This window comes from Mytilus californianus, unplaced genomic scaffold (genome assembly GCF_021869535.1).
Source record: "Mytilus californianus isolate M0D057914Y unplaced genomic scaffold, xbMytCali1.0.p SCAF_60, whole genome shotgun sequence".
NCBI classification, from domain to species: domain Eukaryota; kingdom Metazoa; phylum Mollusca; class Bivalvia; order Mytilida; family Mytilidae; genus Mytilus; species Mytilus californianus.
This window is the reverse complement of record NW_026262713.1, coordinates 398,929-416,858: the sequence shown is the minus strand read 5'-3', so window position 1 is coordinate 416,858 and position 17,930 is coordinate 398,929. Positions and strand designations below refer to the sequence as shown.

Here is a 17,930-nt window from a genome sequence, read left to right as displayed (position 1 = left end):
AGATAGTACCTCCTTTTATCATCTAAAGATATTTTTTTCTCGTTTCAGTCCTAACTAAAGGCTGGAATCAGAGATTACTTATGAAGATAAATAAATAAAAAAAAAATATACATAAATTCTTGTCTTGATGTCTTTAATGTTATCGTTTATGTCAAAGTTTTTTTTAAAACAATCATATAATTCTTTAAAACTTGGTTGATTTTAATTAAATGATTAGCCTCGACTTTAAAATAAGAAGGAAATCCATTGAAAAAATAATTCTCAAGTTTAAATAAATCCAACCGTAAGATTGATATCCATTCAAGTCTTTTAATCTCCCCATTCAGGCCTGAGTTGTGGCATCAGAAAAAATATTTTCCCGTCTAGATGAATGGAATTTAATAAATTTTATTTTGTACAAGTTTTTAATTTGAAGTTTATCAATGGAAAAGTGAAAAATATAAATAAAACTACCAACTGTGTAATTTCTGGTCCCTCCAAGTTTACGTAAATTTTAAGCATGTGATGATTAAATCAATGAAAATTCGAAAATCTTATTGACTATTATACTAATGTAACCTATACTTCATGTAGGTGAAAATTTTCAAATTTTATTTGAGACAATTATTTTAAAAATATGAGAAAAAAAAATCAAAATTGAAAAAATATTTCAAAATATGAGTAAAATATTTCTAATTTTATCTACATGTATGAAAAACATTTCAAATTTAATTAAGAAAATACATATGTTATTGAATAAAACTTAAATTTGAAGGAGTGAAAAAGAAATTGCAATTTAAAAATTGCCCTGTATATTTTCAGGTCCATTCTGGTCTTTATTGTTACCATTATCGAGTTAACCATAGTTTTAAAAGCTTCTAAATACAAAATGAAATGTGCATAGGAATGTTTTTTGAAATAAATATGGTTAAAATATCATTCCAGAACATGAATATTGCCGAGACACGTTTTATTGGAGTATATTTGGGTATATTGGGGTAAAAAGTCATTTTGTGATCGTAAGCGGCCGACAAGAACGGAACAAGTTTCAATGAAAAAAGTGATTTAAAATTAAATATATTTATGAAATAAAGTATTGTTGGTGTTAAAATAATATGGAAATGCCTTAAATGATATTATTATTCAACAATATTATGTGGAAAGTGTTTTTTGAGGTATATTGGGGTATATTGGGGTAAAAATTCGCACCCCCCGCCGAACACCACCGAACACCCCAAAAATTTATTTTTTTGTTTTTTATCGTTATTAATGTGATCTAAATATAGTATTCAAGTGATTAATTCAACAAATCAGAAGATTAAGAGACCAAATATCTACCTAGAAAAGAAAAGGCGAGTCTGTAACACCACACTTTTTGAACTCCGCTGACACCTCAAATACATATTTTTCTTCTTCTATGACCTTCTATGTCTTCTATAAAATAGTTGTACCAATAATAAGAAAAGAGACACATATCAAAATCTAACCGATGAACAGAGATCGAGGATACTTGAACTGATTACTAATTATGAATATATTTGAATTTTATTATCTATAATTAGGCAAGGGTGATGATTATTCAACCTATTGCCGAACAGTGGCGGATCCAGAACTTTTCATAAAGGGGGGGGGGGGGGGGGGGGGGCGCACTGACCTAAGGGGGGCCCGCTCCAGTCATGCTTCAGTGATTCCCTATATAATTAACCAAATTTTTCCCAGCTCCCCCCCCCCCCCCCCCTGGATCTGCCTATGCCGAACAAGGCAATAAGTGAACTCTGGAATTTATGTATCATGATCCGGTGATTGATTCTTGATTATATTCCTAATATTAATATACATTCATTTGACAGATTTTCAAATGTTAGTATTTTTCATATTCAAAACAGAATTATAACTCATATTTTTTTGTGGTATTATAAAAAATGAAAAGACTTTAACACTAGTAGAGGACAAGTTGATTTGATGGATTTTCAATCAAACCCAGATGATTAAAAAAAAATTAAAACGACTCTTAAATCTTGGAGGGAGCTTTAACTAAAGTATTACAGTACTTCCATGTAATGTATAATGGATAAAACACGGGAATTTTACAAGGAGCTTTTGAACCCAAATATCTGCATCCTTTTGTCATTTCGGGCCTTTAATAGCTTACTACGATGTAAAGGTTTTCGTTGAAGGCCGTCTGGCGGACAGTTGTCTCAAATACATCTGACGAATCACGATAAGAATATTTTGACGAATCACGGTAAAATTTTAACCAATTTGACGCTAACGGTAGCCGAAAATGACCGTTTGACGCCTGACGGTAAAGGGCATTACCACCCTCACTATAATGCCTAATATCATTTAGGCAATAGACCTACTACCGGCTTATTGCCTAGGATTTAAGCTTAATTTTACTTATTGTCGCTAACATTTTGTGTACACAGTCATGATCAGCTAGTCATATCAGGGATTTGTATAGTAAGAAGGTCTTACTTATTATAAGTATTCAAAATCTAGCAACTGTCATTTCACTTTTGTCTCACACTTATGACTACTAACATATCAGAAGAATACACATTTAAAAAACTAAAACTGGCATGATCGATTCAGCAAATCATGTACGTGTGTTCTCCTTTGTCATACTTATGACAAACCAAATCAAAGTACTGAAGAACTGAACTGAACATCGGATGACCGCAAGTTCTCGTGAATGGTCCGACAAGCACTTGTCTCAGAAAAAAAATCACATCTCTAAACTGAAAGTGAGGTTAATGTACAGATGAGACTGGGACAAGTTCTTGCGTGGATGATAAATTAATGACAGGGAATTCAACCTCACCGTAATGACTATTATATTGTAGTGATACAAATCAGTATACTCTGGTTTATATAGACGCAACGTTACATATTGCTACTGCCACTAAAAATAGCGCTAAGTAAATATATGAGGGGAATTTTTTCTTAGAAATATTGAAAATAATATGTCAAATTTTATATGTAAATAAAGATTGTTCTCACATTTTCACATAAGGATAGATAAAGAAAAAAAAAAAAACGTATATAGGTATTGGAAGTCACAGATTATCAGAAAAAACTTGTCCTAACGTTGTCCCCTGTAACATACTCGAAACATAACACTGGGTTTTTTCTGTAAATTCGCGAAATTTTCTTCGAAATTTTGCATGGACATTCCATGATGTCATATAATCCAGTATTGGTTAGCATGGCTGCCTCCATCTAAAATTTGCATAGATATTTGGACAAAAAATGATGAAATGAAATGTCCCAGGGGAAATTTAGTTTGGAAGCTTGAAACATTTCAATTGAAAAATGAAAATTTTAATAGGTAATTCATTCAATTGTAGGCACTAACGTTTTATACTAAATGCAACCTCCAAAACCCTAAAATATGAAATAAGTTGTGCTACATCTTCAATTCAAAACGATAGGTTTGTAATGTCTTGCGGAAATGTCCGAAGTCAATTTTCATGCCTTCACAAAACTTTTTAGGCTAAAAAACAGAGAGTTAATTTCGTGCTGAATTTTTTTCGGTTTTGAATCTTATACCAATAAAATGTACTTTAAAAATTGTAATTGGACCCCAGATTGTATTAAGATTACCGGTTATCTATAAAAAGTTCGGATTAATGAAAATGTCTTGCAAGGTTGTCTGTTAACATGATTTGACGCCGTCACAAGCGTAATATGCCAGGGACGTCCTTCCTCCGCTAACTGTAAATGTCCTGCTTTCAACAAATGAAATAATGAACTTTATACAAATAATGCACACCTATAAGACCATCAAAATAAAAGTAAGAATACCAAACCGTAGTCTTTTTTCTTTGCATTCAGTACCCCGAAAATATTTTGAAAGTATCAAAATAACAGCTTTTTATCCCTTTCAGTACAAAAAACACTGCCTGTTCATTAAGGATTTAGAATAAAAAATCAAATTGGATTGGCCTCAAGCGGCATTTATAATTTTGTACAAAACTTTGCATTTACCCAACAAGGAAAATAGGAAAATGGTGCGCGTTTTCGAAAAGATGTTCCAATTGAACGTCATTTTTCTGTTACACTTAATAGTAGCATTATCTAACGTTCCGTTGCGTCATATTATATTAATACTTGTATATTACAGTTACATGTATTTATAATTTTCACGCATTTGTATATCATTCTGTTCTACTATATCAATAATAGTGCAGTGTAAGTGCATGTTGGACACTCTTCTGTGATAACTCGATTTTTCTAATAGAATGGATTTGAGCAGGCATTCGTATTTTCCCGCAAAAAAGTTTCATCATCCATGCAGAGTTATCGTTCCTTGAGATTGCAAACGTTCTTGAGATATTCTTCCGCATGCGTGTGCATGGATATAAATGATTTTTTTACTTATATGTATATACATACAACAAAATATTTTAATATTATTAATTTATCTTCTTTAAAAAGTATTTGATGAGTATTCATTGAAGAAATGAATTTATAACAAGCGATAATTATTAAGGAAATTAATGTTAGTTTGCACGTGATGATGTCTTCGTATTCATCATGTTTATAGATCGGTTAAAAACCCAAAACGAATATTACGTAATGGAAATCTAGGCGATAGCAATACACCGGAATACCCTCACGGTCATCCGATGTAAAAATGCATGATTAAAATTTAAAACTTGCTTAAAATTAAAGCTGTTACATTCACCTAAACAGCACTAATATCTTATTTATTCATCATATAGTATCAGAAGTTCATTACTAGAGCTAATGCAAAGGACTTCTGATAGTATATATATTATATATTTTTGTGTTATGTAAATGAGACAACTCTCCACAACAGACCAGATGACACAGATGATTAACAATTATGGCATGTATAGGTCACCGTCTGTAGGACTTCAACAATGAGCAAAGCCCATACCGCATACTAGTCAGCTATAAAAGGCCCATGATCTTAAAATCACAAATGTAAAATAACTCAAAGGAGAAAACTAACGGCCTAATTAATGTACTAAAAAATGAACGAAAAACAAATAGTAACACAGCAACAAACGACAATCACTGAATAACAGACTTATTCGGAAATGATATAGTTACGATACTGTTGACAAGTCATTAAGGATTGCATATTTTGGTTTTAATATTGATTCACTCATAGGGTCTTTGCATAGGAAATAAACACATTTATTCTAAACCAGTTGTTGGCATGATACAGGCTATGTTATTTTCTTATGAATTATGATGGTATGATACTAGAGTTGGATTGTACTTGATTTTCATATAATGAAGATATAATCTTTCAATCAGTTTAATTGAGGTCTGGAGCTGGCATGCCAGTAACTGCATGCTAGTAGTCCTTTGTTAATGTATTTATCATTGCCATTTTGCTTGAGTTTCTTTTGTTACCTATTCTGACATCGGACACAAACTTCTTTTAAACTGAGTTTTACTTTGCGTATTGCTATGTGTTTCTTTATTCTACATTGACTAGAGGTAAAGGGCAGGCATGGGGTAATGAAAATTTGTAATTGTAATGCATGGTAATGCATTACATTTTTTCAAGTAATTGCATGTAATGCAGCAATATTTGCATTACATGTTATTTTAATTTAATGCATGACTTGAGAAAAAAATTGTGTAATATCATGCATTACATTGCATTACATGGCATTACCTTTTTCACATACTATATATCTTTAACAGATTGTTGAAGACTTAGCTAAAGCAGTATTTAAAATTTCTGGATTGATTAAGAACATAACCATTTAAATATTAATTTCATTTTATTTAAAAAGCATTACTGTAAAGTGTTTTATTGTTGTCAAAAGATCGATGAATTCCTTGTTATGATTGAAAAACAGAAAATTGACCATTGTCATAAAACACTAATTAGTTTGTTTTACAATCAATCTTTTCACCATTTTGACACTTGGTCATAAATTAAGCTTTTTGTTTATTATTTAATTAGGACAGAAATTCTCAGTAAATATTTTTGATTGGAATTAAAAAAAACAAATGTATATAAATTATATAAAAGTGAGGTTTACATTTGTTAAAATTAATATTAAACTTCATCTTTTTAATTTCTATTTAGAGAAAGCACAGAGATGTTTACCTTGAAACCCTATGATGTTTAAACGTAATAGTTTTATTTAATCGACTTTTTACTTGATTCTTATATTCAATATGTATACGGAACAGTTATTGCATATGCTAGAATCTTTTGTGACTTCAATGTTTTTTTTTCAAAATGATTGATTTTGTTTCACTTAATAATAACATTTACAAATGTAATGTGTAATTCAATGCATTACTTTGCAAAAGTAATTGTAATATAATGCATTACTTTGATAAATGCATGTAATTCTAATTGTAATTTAATGCATGGTTTTCTCAAAGTAATTGTAATAATAATGCATTTAATTTACATTGCAATGTGATTCGCCCCATGCCTGATATAGGGGAGGGTTGAGATCTCACAAAAGATATTTAACCCCGCCGCATTTTTGCGCCTGTCCCAGCCAAGTCAGGAGCATCTATTAGTCTTGTATGTTTTTTTTACTTTTAGTTCATTTATATATTTTGAAGTTTAGTGTGTCGTCCATTTTCACTGAACTAGTACACATTTTTATTTAGGGGCCAGCTGAAGACCACCTCCGGTTGCAAGATTTTCTCGCTGCGTTGAAAACCCATTAGTGGACTTCGGCTGTTGTCTGATCTTTGGTCGGGTTGTTGTCTCCTTGACACATTCCCAATTTCCATTCTCAATTTTATTAACTCATCAGACATTGTCAGATGGATATAATTAGAAATATATATAACAAAATTACAGTGTGGACGTGACCGGCATCCCAACAACAAAAAGACACTAAGTACAGATCTGAGAGTACTCACGGTTTGAAATTGACAGCTAGTTCAAAACCAAATTGGCAATAACAACTTATAAAAATCAAAGTACTGAAGTACTGAACATCGGATGACCGTAAGTTCTTGTGGATGGTCACAAGCACTTGTCTCTGGAAAAAAATCGCATCTCTATTTATATACACCTGAAAGTAATGTTAAATTACATACTAGATATATTTTTTCTGAGACATGTTCGTGCGTGGATGATGAATATTCGACAGGAAATGTTCAACCTCACCGTAATAACTTTTATATTGTAGTGATACAAATCAGCATACTCTGGTCGGTTTATTGTTATATATTATATCAATATTTGTATATACAAGTTACATGATTGTAGTATTGCATAATTTGCATCCATTTGATTAGCGTTCTATTCTATTATTCTTATATTAATAGTGCAGTGCAAGTGCATGGTGGACACTCTTAGAAGATATAATAATTCGATTTTTCTAATAAAATGGATTTGAGCATGTTGAGTAGGCATCATATTTTCCAGCAAAACGTTCTTGAGATATGTTTCCGTGTGCGTTAAGGTGTCAGACCACCAATTAAAAATCCCAATCTGTTCAACCAAATTTGGCGATTTTCACAGCTTTCCAAATATTTTACCTTAAATTTAACTTCATAGAAACCAGGTATATCCTGATTGGTACATTATTATATCAACTTTCTACATGCCAATTTTCAACATACCTTTAAAATCTTCTAAGAAAAAAACTGACCTTCGAATACTCCAAAGATAACCCCTGTTTTTTGGAAATCTTTAATTAGCATAGTATGGAGCGCATGCGTTAATCCTTTTTTTAATGCAAACTCATAGACAATAGAATATGTAACAGTAAAATTAAAAACTGGAATTTTAGAGTGCATAGTCAATTTAGAGAACTTTATATTGAAAATTGTTGTAATATAAATTGTTCTTTTAGTAAAAATGATATTAAGAATATTGAGAGTAATGTTTTTATATGTACAAGAGAAAATGGTGTAATGTTTTAAACACAAATGATCGCAGTAAACTGCGAACCTATAGGTTATTTAAACAAGAATATAATAAAGAACATTATTTAAGTGTTCATATGCCAGGAAAATATAAAAGCGCCTTTGCTAAATTTCGATGTGGTGTGGCGCCAATTAGGATTGAAACAGGCAGATATGAAGGGGTTTCATGTGAAAATAGATTTTGTTTTAATGATTCATGTATGCAACAGAAACTCATTGAAGATGAGAAACATATTTTACTCAAATGACCTTTACAAGACAAGAGGTTTTGACTACAGCAGTATCTTTTAATAGTGTTTTTTTTTAGACTTAAATGATATTGAACAATTTATATTTTTATTTACTAATGAAAATTTGAGCTTTTATTCTGCCAAAATCTGCCATGATATTTTAATTCAAAGGAAGAATGTATTATATAGACAAAAAAAAAAAAGGTTTTTTAATTTTTATCGATTTGTCCATTTTTATGTAAAAGTCTCTCATAACTCTTTTGAGAGTGGCTCGCGAATGTTTTTAAGATTGTTTTGTACTTTTAATTAAAACATGCTGTAGATATTGTATTCATGTTTGTATTGTACATGTAGAGAGGTGAGACTATAATAAAATATTTGATTTGATTTGATTTTAGACAAGTGAACTTTGACTCAAAATGGTCTTAATATACTTTTCTTTCACCAAAAATTTCATTTCTGCAAATTTGTTGGTTAGTTTAAGTAGACAATGACATCAAAAGCACTATTTTGTGTCAGAGTAGGGCTACTTTTACATACGTTCTAAATTGGAGGGAGTAATTGGTGGTCTGACACCTTAACACAAATTTTCGGTAGCCTTGATTTGTTAATGATATATAAATTTCTCACGAGAAAACATTTTCATATCATTTATCTATGTTCTTATATTGCTATGAAGGATTCGAACATGTTGCCAAATGAACTCAAGAGCAACTAAAACCTTGAATCTTATAAATCTGGTATGAAAGACTATCTGTCAAAGAAGGAAAGCAACTATTTTAATAGCAAATTTTAATGATTGGCTTTTATATTCTAGTCATAGTCATCGCAATTTTTTTATTTTAGCATAATTAGTATAAAACCTGCCAAAATCATGATTTCTAATAACTATATTTAATATTTTTAAGAATGTATTAACATTAAAGCGACCCCATTGGAAATAATTAGCCGTATGGCTTCCATAAGCAATCCTGGTTAATAGGTATCAACAATTGTTTTAAGATTTTATGATTTTAGTATGTTTACATGTCTGCTATCATTTTGTCCTACTTTTGTAATGTTTAATATTGATATTTGATGAAATAGAGTACACTTTAAAATCTAAAATTGCTGAAACATGGAAGTATATAATAAAACCACATCAACATTAAAGTTTACAAAAAAGCAATTTCATAGTTTCTTATGCCCTAGCCTCAATAAATAAGCTGTTTTTCCAGTAATCAGATACACTGCATTATATATAACATTTTTTACCCCGATATGTTATTCTGGAACTAATTTAAAATCTAATATCTCTATAGAGGATGGCAAGTCATAAAATTCTGATAATTTAAATTATTTTATTAACCAATTTTCGGAGTCCCTTGTTTTTAAAACAAGCTGTTTTTCAGCAATACTGCTGTCAACAAATCAGTGATTATCAGCAATGTTCCTGTATAAAGAAAACATTTTCTTATGCATTTCGGATTATAAATTTTCTTGCTGATAAAACGATCCCCTCATTATCAATTTAACGATTTGAAGGTATACTCAAGAATACCGCTAAATTCCCGTATTTTTCAAATAAAGTATATATCATTATGCTAATCATGTAAAACTTTACTAATATATATGTTGTGTACAATGCAAGATGTAAGTTTGTACAAATTATAATAAGTGTACAGGGTTTTTGTACAAGTTATATGTTTTTTTGACACATACCTTTTTGCACCAGGTGAAATAGGTTTATCTTCTAAAAGATATCCGTTTAATGTCTTAGATTCAAATTTATAAACTTCAACCTAACATTTAGTGCTATTTTCCTTGTCCTTTAACTGGTAATAAGGACAGCTGAATGGTTTAAATTCTATTTTTATTTTTCTCCTTATACCAAAGTCATATCCATAAAAAGTCTTTGTGTGTTCTTATAATGTTTTATGTATCAACGCTCAGTGTTAGACTGTATCATGTAGTCATGTAAATATGACAGAAATATGCGAAACAAAAGACTGTGTGCTTGCATCAACCACTTGTGCCAAGCGGTTCATAAAACACTGATAACTTGAACAAAAAATCTGTACAAATTATAATTTGTACAACATTACATTTAGTACACAACATATACATGTACATGATTTCGTCGTAGGGAGGAGCTACGTGATACATGAAAAAAAAGAGGTTCAAGTTGATTTTTGTTTTTTTGTTTTTGTTTTTTTTTTGGCAGTGGCTATTTTGCTGACACCGTCAAATAAGAAAATATGCTATTTTGCCGGTTCTGATAAAAATATATTACAATTCAAGCCTACAAAATAGCAAAATTTCTATATGAATGGATATATTACCAGCACTAGCAATATAGAGCATTTGTTATTTTGCCGGTCTTTTGTAAAGAGGGAAATTTAATATGTACTTTTAAAAAGTACTACGAAAATGTGCAACAAAAATGATACAAATGATCACTTAAATAAGAAAATCTGCTAACAATATTTGACATACATATTAATATAATCGTTTAAGAACAATTAACAGTTACAGCCGATTCCATTGAGTGTGTAGGCAAAGGTAATATCTTTGGTTAGCTTGCTTGCTTGCTGAACCGTGAAGTCATTCCCTTACAGAACTGAAATGTTTGCAGCAGGTCTGCAGCAGACTTGCTGCAGGTTTGCTGCAAACAAAAAGCTTGCAGGAACCCTTTGAATAATGTTTGCAGAAGTTTGCAGCTAGAATGTTTTAACTATTTTATGTATTTTATATGTGCTTCTATTTGCTAATTTAACTTTGTCATACAGTTGTTGAATAATAAGATCATAGATGTATTAAAGTATTTCTTTCAGAATCAAGTATAAACACGATCTAACTCCCACGTTTGTTAACGTCTCCTCGGAGACGTTATAAAGAATTGAACGATGGACAATCTGCGGGCTGAATGCTTCTTACTACCTGATTGGAAGATATTACTGAGACGTGAATAATTAAAGTTCGTTGATTGGTTGGGACAATCCAAACCTAGTAAATGTCTTTCAATCCCGTAGAGTATCGGATTTGTACTCTCTATTTTAGCAATTAGATTTTGCTTAGTCACAAATCATGCATGTCGATACACAGGTAACCTTTATCTATAAATAGCAGAATCTCCTGATGTTTTGTTAACACGCACATGATTGTTTCACATTCAATCCATGTATCCAGTCTTTCACTGTTACGTACATTTTATACATGAAAAACATAAGAAAACTTGAACATATGGTTATGATATTTCATGATGAGAGAATGAATTGTTTGACAAACATGTAAAGCATTTACAACCATGATTTGAAGGATTAGTACGATAAGGACCTTATTTTCTTAATTCACTCTGTTCAACCGAAAATAAACCATTTATGTACTCTGACTACCAATTTTCTTATACCAAACTACTACCAACTAGAAAAGCAAATACCAATTGTCTAATATTTGTGACTGACAATGAAATCATTTTTGTATTAATAAAGACAAACAACTTTATAGAGACTGTCAGGTGCGGTGACCATCTTCAAATATTTATTAACTTATAAACAAGCAAAATAAATGTCCATGTGTAATGCTACAAATACTGACATCAGTTTCAAGCGAATATCATACAATCTACAAAGAGAAACACATAATTACAATATGCACATAACATATAAAGTACGAAACAATGTACTTAAAATTAATCTTCCTAAATATACACAACTAATAGTACACAACTCGATGGTCGCCGCCCTTGTCGATAAACTTTTCTCGTGCACGCAACACTTGTATTAGATACAATACAAAGGTAACAAAGAAACAGGCCGGTAACAACCGTTGCCGGATAGTTTTTCTGCACGAGTAGTCAGGTCAAGGTCCGAGGCGATAGCCGAGGACCTTGACCTGACTACAAGTGCAGAAAAACTATACGGCAGGTTGTTTCCGGCCTGTTTTTTTGTTACTTTTGTTTTGTATCTGACTTGTACGACGTTTCAAGAAAGTAATAATACATTTTGCAAGACTAAACATTTGAGAAACTTAGATAGCCATAAAGCAGTAAATGTAAGTTATAGTATAAACACACTTTTTTTTTTTCATTTCCCTTCAACCGAGAGTTTTTTACAAGAAAAAAATCTGAAATCTAATAATTTGATAAAAAAGAACCATATCAAGTAAAAGATGAATGTTGTACACATTTAAGACTTTTTAAAATGCAACTTCGTTAAAAAGTAATATATTAAAGAAATATTTTAGTGGTAAGTAAGCTAACGTTTGATTTTTATGGATGAAACGGAAAGCGGGGAGGGGGGCCTAATTTAATTTAAAATAAACAGGCTGTGATCTTTATTTTGATGAAAAAAATGCAGAATGTGCCATTCCATCCCCCCATTCCCCCTTTAAAAAAATCGTAAAAATCGCACGTTTGTTGCCAAATATATGAATTCAATATTCAGTGGTGGGGGTCCCGGGGGTTGTAACACCCCTTTTTTGAACGATCAATACATTTAAATGGGGACATATAGTTGGACCCCTCCCCCCCCTGTTTTGTCCTGGATTGGGAACCCCCTTTTTTAAAATGGCTGGATCCGCAACTGATATATATGTATATATAAATTCAATAACAATATAAATGTATCAAAAGAATGAATTTCCTACTTCATTAGTGAATGAAATGTTATGAAAAAATGGATTTTGTCTTATTTATAATATTATATATATTCAGGCATATACTTTGATTTTTTTTAAATTCATGCTCGTCTCTAGATATGCAAGTGTTGATCGGGATTAAACACGTGTTACTATATGGTCCAATCGCAGCTTACCGTCCAAAATTGATGACATAAGTTGAATGATTTTCTTCTAGATTTGCTGCTTATTTGGACGTGTATTACACGAACACTTTTTTTTTTATAGGATCAATCGTGCATTGGTGAGTTGATAGGGATTTTATCTTTTGATAAGATTTGATTTTTATTTACTTATTTCCTGTCTTTTTTTATTGAAATATGAACGTCGGTATCATCATTTCTTTACTTTCAGCACTGTCCAAAATACTATTCATGTCCATATATCGAAGAAAACATTTATTGACCGATTATTTTGCTTCATAAATGGGGCGGTATGTTCTTTTCTGAGTATATTAACTATTTACTTTTCAACGCCATCACCCAAATATTTTTGTTTAAATTAGCACTATACGGTATTCGGAAAATCAGGAATCATGCAGAACATTAATTTGTCATCTGCTTGACCATAGTAAATTTTTTCTCATAAAATTTGGGATCAAAATATCTTTTTTTAGGAGAAAACCATACCCCCCCCCCCTCTTTTTTGAAGTTAAATGTCTAATCCCTTAGTGTACTGATATGAATAGTATTTTACTGAAAATGTTTGAAAAAAGATATTGATGCTAACGTAAATATTTTGTTTAATAAAAAGACAGGAAATATGTCGGTGAACCAAAAAGTTCAAATCTAATTGAAAGTTAAAGTGCCCATGAACTCACTGATCATGCACGAGTGAATCTATTCATAAAAAGTGTCCGTGTAACAACCAAAAAGAGTCCGTGTATCATCTAAAAAGAGTCCGTGTAACACCCGTTAATGTACTGTTTTTCTATAGCTCTGCGGGGGGCAAAGTCGTACAATAAATACTAACGGACTTTTTATTCTATTGTTATTACAATTAGCCCGCGTTTTCTTATTGAAAATTCATACGCCTTACGTACATAAATATATTTATTTTCTTAATTCACTCTGTTCAACCGAAAATAAACCATTTATGTACTCTGACTACCAATTTTCTTATACCAAACTACTACCAACTAGAAAAGCAAATACCAATTGTCTAATATTTGTGACTGACAATGAAATCATTTTTGTATTAATAAAGACAAACAACTTTATAGAGACTGTCAGGTGCGGTGACCATCTTCGAACGTACAAAGAAAGCATGTCAGATGCCAAGTTTTCTAGAAACAGACAAACGTTTTTCGAGATCGTCAGCAATATATCCATCTTTAGCGTTCTCAGTTTTCCAACGACCATGCACTTTAAAAAGTCTATCAGAAATACCGTTATTTGCGGCTGCTGTAGCCCCACCTGATCTAAAACTATGTAAACCAAATAATTTAGCATCTAAGCCAATAGTGTAAAGTGCAGCTTTGACAACTTCTCTTGCACGTGTATATGACAATTTTACATTCTTCTTTCGTAAAACAAAATTATTATGTTTCTTAACATACAAAATAGACCTGAATATGTACATTTCAGAATCTAGATCTATAATACCTGCTTTTATATAAGCTAACAAAGTTTCTACCGGACAGAAGGGTGTGTTTGTTTTTGCTATAACAACACTTTTCCCTTTTCTGTAACAATCAGTTTTGCTGTTAGCAATAAAAATTTCTACATATTCTGATTTGAACGAAATATCCTTGGCCTTAATAGCACAAAGTTCACTATATCTTAAAAATCCTGCGTATGATACAGCACACAAAGATAGCAGACGTAAATCTTTTAATGTCCTAGGTTTACTAAATCTGTTAAACAAAGTTTTTATAATAGTTGCATATATGGGTTCCTTCTGTATAAGCCTATTCAAATTTCTTTTAGAAGACTCTACTATACTACGAACTAAATCAGAATCACAAGGATCTGGTAAATTAGCTAACTTGTGTGCCCACTTTATACTGTAAAAAGCTGTTTCAACGGAACTAAAATGTTTGACTTTCTGCAAAAGATGTTCTAAATAAAGGCTTACATAAAGTTCACTAGCCGGTAAAATAGAGTCAATTTCCGGAAATTTTTGTGCCCACGCCAAAAATCTTTTGAAACCGTAAGCATACTTGGAAACAGTTGTCTTTGCTCTTGAATCTATAACTGTAGAACGTAAATGAGACAGAAGTCTTTTCAGTTCTGAACTTTGTACGAGGTCACTGTTATTCCAAAATCCGGCCGAAAATATTTTCTGTAAACAAAATCTTATTTAAAAAAAAATGTAAATAGGTAAGCAATTAAATAAATAAGCATAATTACCTTTAATGGCCAATTATGGCCCAGTGACCAGCTATCACCCAGCGGTGAACACACAAAAAAGGTCCAGTGACCAAAAAGGAACCATATGAACTGAGGTCCAGTGACCAAAAGTAATACAATTAAATGCGTCCAGTGACAAAATACTGTAACAGCTCTGTAGCTTTAGTCCAATGACCAGGTGTCCAGTGACAAACGTTCTCTACAATTTAAAATTAGATGTTAGCATTCATTTTAACTGCAAGAATTGTACCGGAAAATTTTCCGTTTGCAAACATAGAATTCAAGTTATTACCAGGTACAAAAATTCTGTCTATCTCATGAAACTCTAATACGTCTTCAACATATTTCTTGTAACCTAAGTTCTCTGTAAATAGCAATGGCCAAAATGGCGCCGAAGGCCATTTAGGAACAACTAATGTACCTTCTGCTCTACATTTTACTAAATGATTAATAGTCTTAGATGCTACTGAAACTGGCGGAACTAGCCAATTATTTTCACCAGCCCAGTTACACGTAAAAGCGTCTACAGCAGATGTTCCTGGGTTCCAATAAAGTGAACTGAACCTCTCTATTTTTGAGTTTTCAGAGTTTGCAAATCTGTCAAAGCTATAAGAGCCCCACATCGTATCAAGAAACGTAAAAAATTCATGGGAAACACCCCAATCATCTACATCTACGATTCTACTTAATAAATCTGCCTTTTCATTTTGTTCCCGAGGGATCCACTGTACATGTAATGAAATATTATATAAAACACAATTCTTGAAAATTTCTAAAGCTAAATTATGCAACTCTGACACCTTACTGCCTTTCTGGATTATACTCACAGCATTTTGATTGTCAGTGTGTACTGTAACTACGCTATTTTTGAGTATATTATGAAAAGATTTCAGACAAATTAGTATAGCTTTGATCTCTCTCCATGTGGAGCTTCTAGTTTTCTCATGATCTAACCACATCTGGTGAAAAACGTAGGTTGTGTTTGACACATAACCGCCAGCGCCTGTGTCACTAGCATCCGTAAATGCATGAAAATCTGAATAAATTCTAAACAATTCAGAAGGTTTTAGTGACAAAATGTTCTCTTGCCAAAATCTTAACTCTTCGATACATCCTGGGATCTTAAAAATATTAATATATTGATCCCAGTGCTCACGTTGATTAATCACTGAAAAAATATTTCTGGTCATAATTTGTGTTACATTGCCAACAGCAGGCTTCAAAGAAATAATCTTACCACAAAACCCAGCTAAATCTCTGACTCTCACTCTTGAACCTGTTTGTAATAAATTACATAGTTGAATAATATCTAAAAGTTTTTTGCTAGGGACTGAAAGTTTCCCCAGATTCAATTCCCAGTGGAATCCTAACCAGTCAATATCTTGAGATGGGTTCCATTTACATTTATCCTTGTTTGGAACAAACCCTGAACTAATTAAATCTCTTTTTACTTTTTGAGAATGTAAAGTACATAGATCGGCCGTTTCGGCTACACCGAACCCGTCATCCAAATATACCACTACTCTTATCCCCCCTTTTCGCCAATGTTTGACAAGCGGTCTGACCACTTTCGTAAAAATATAACCACTAGTCTTCAAACCAAAGGGGAGAACTGTAAAAACATAAAATTTGTTTTTCCATTGAAAACCTAAATACTTTCTGTGTAAATTAAATACATCTACGTGATGATATCCCGACTTCAAGTCAAAAATAAAACCGAAACACTCAGAAGTAATGTATTGAGATACTGTTCTCAAATCTTCGAATTTTATTTTACTTAAAACTACATGTTCATTAACGTGTCTTAAATCCAAAATTAACCTTTCTTTACCTTTGGAATTAACCGAGACCGTTAACGGATTAACTACATGTGGTCTTTCCGACACGACCTCAGCTGACCCTGAAACAACAAGATCTTTAATAGCTAAATCTACAAATTTTTCATACTTGAAAGCGGATTTATTATTTTGCAACACAATTTTTTCTGGCTCAGTTCGCAATGGAATTTTATAGCCATTTTCGATAACGTCGAGAATAAAATCAGATGATCCAATACTTTTCCAAAACTCGAGAGATTTTTGTAATCTACCTTTTACATGTATATTTTTTAAACCCTCTTCATAGTCACAAAAAGATTTGAAAATATCTAAATTATTCTGTACCTGAAAAATGTCACTGTGTGGTCCATACTGATTAAATGGCCCCTCTACTGAAATTGAATCCAGCTTTTTTGTCCTTGGCTCGGCAATCTCTAGCCCAGTGTCCGTAGTTCCCACAGGAATAACACATGTCTCCGGACTTATCTTTAATTTTTACCATATGGTAATTCAGGTTACCTCTCGCACTGGGGGGCGGGGGGGGGGGGGGGGGGTTCCCTAAGTACTAAGGGAGCTACCATTTGATTTAATTGGGGGAAAGGGGGGGGGGGGGGCTAGGAGGAAATGAGGAACATTTTTTCCTGCCTCCTATTTTCAGATGAAATCTCTGTCCAGCCTTTCTATTTTCTACTCTATTTGGTCCTGCCTTATTTGTTTTTTTAGTTCATCCTGACTTTTTTATAATAAATTGTCATCCTGCTTTTTTTTTGGCAAAGGGTATCATCCTGCCTTTTTTTTTTACTCAAAACTACTATCCTGCCCATTTTTTCCAAATTTAATCCTAGCCCCCTCCCCCTCCAAATAAAATTCAAAGGGTAGCTCCCTAACCATGCTAACGAGAAGTCCCGTGGTTCAGGTCACTGCTTTCAGAAAATTGTCGGTTAATAAGAATACGAATAAACAATGATTAATTATCAGTACATTTCTGAAGATTTTGATTAGAT

The 17,930-nt window shown here is 32.1% G+C and overlaps 1 long non-coding RNA gene across 1 annotated transcript; it reads right to left on the bottom strand.

Moving 5' to 3' along the window:
• Window positions 1-11,580: 11,580 nt before the first annotated feature.
• On the bottom strand, window positions 11,581-17,408 carry LOC127707252 (uncharacterized). The gene is made up of 3 exons (XR_007984726.1): window positions 17,272-17,408; window positions 15,110-15,308; window positions 11,581-11,705 (listed from the first exon to the last, which is right to left on the bottom strand). It is a non-coding gene; the product is annotated as an uncharacterized LOC127707252 (long non-coding RNA).
• Between the last annotated feature and the right edge of the window lie 522 nt (window positions 17,409-17,930).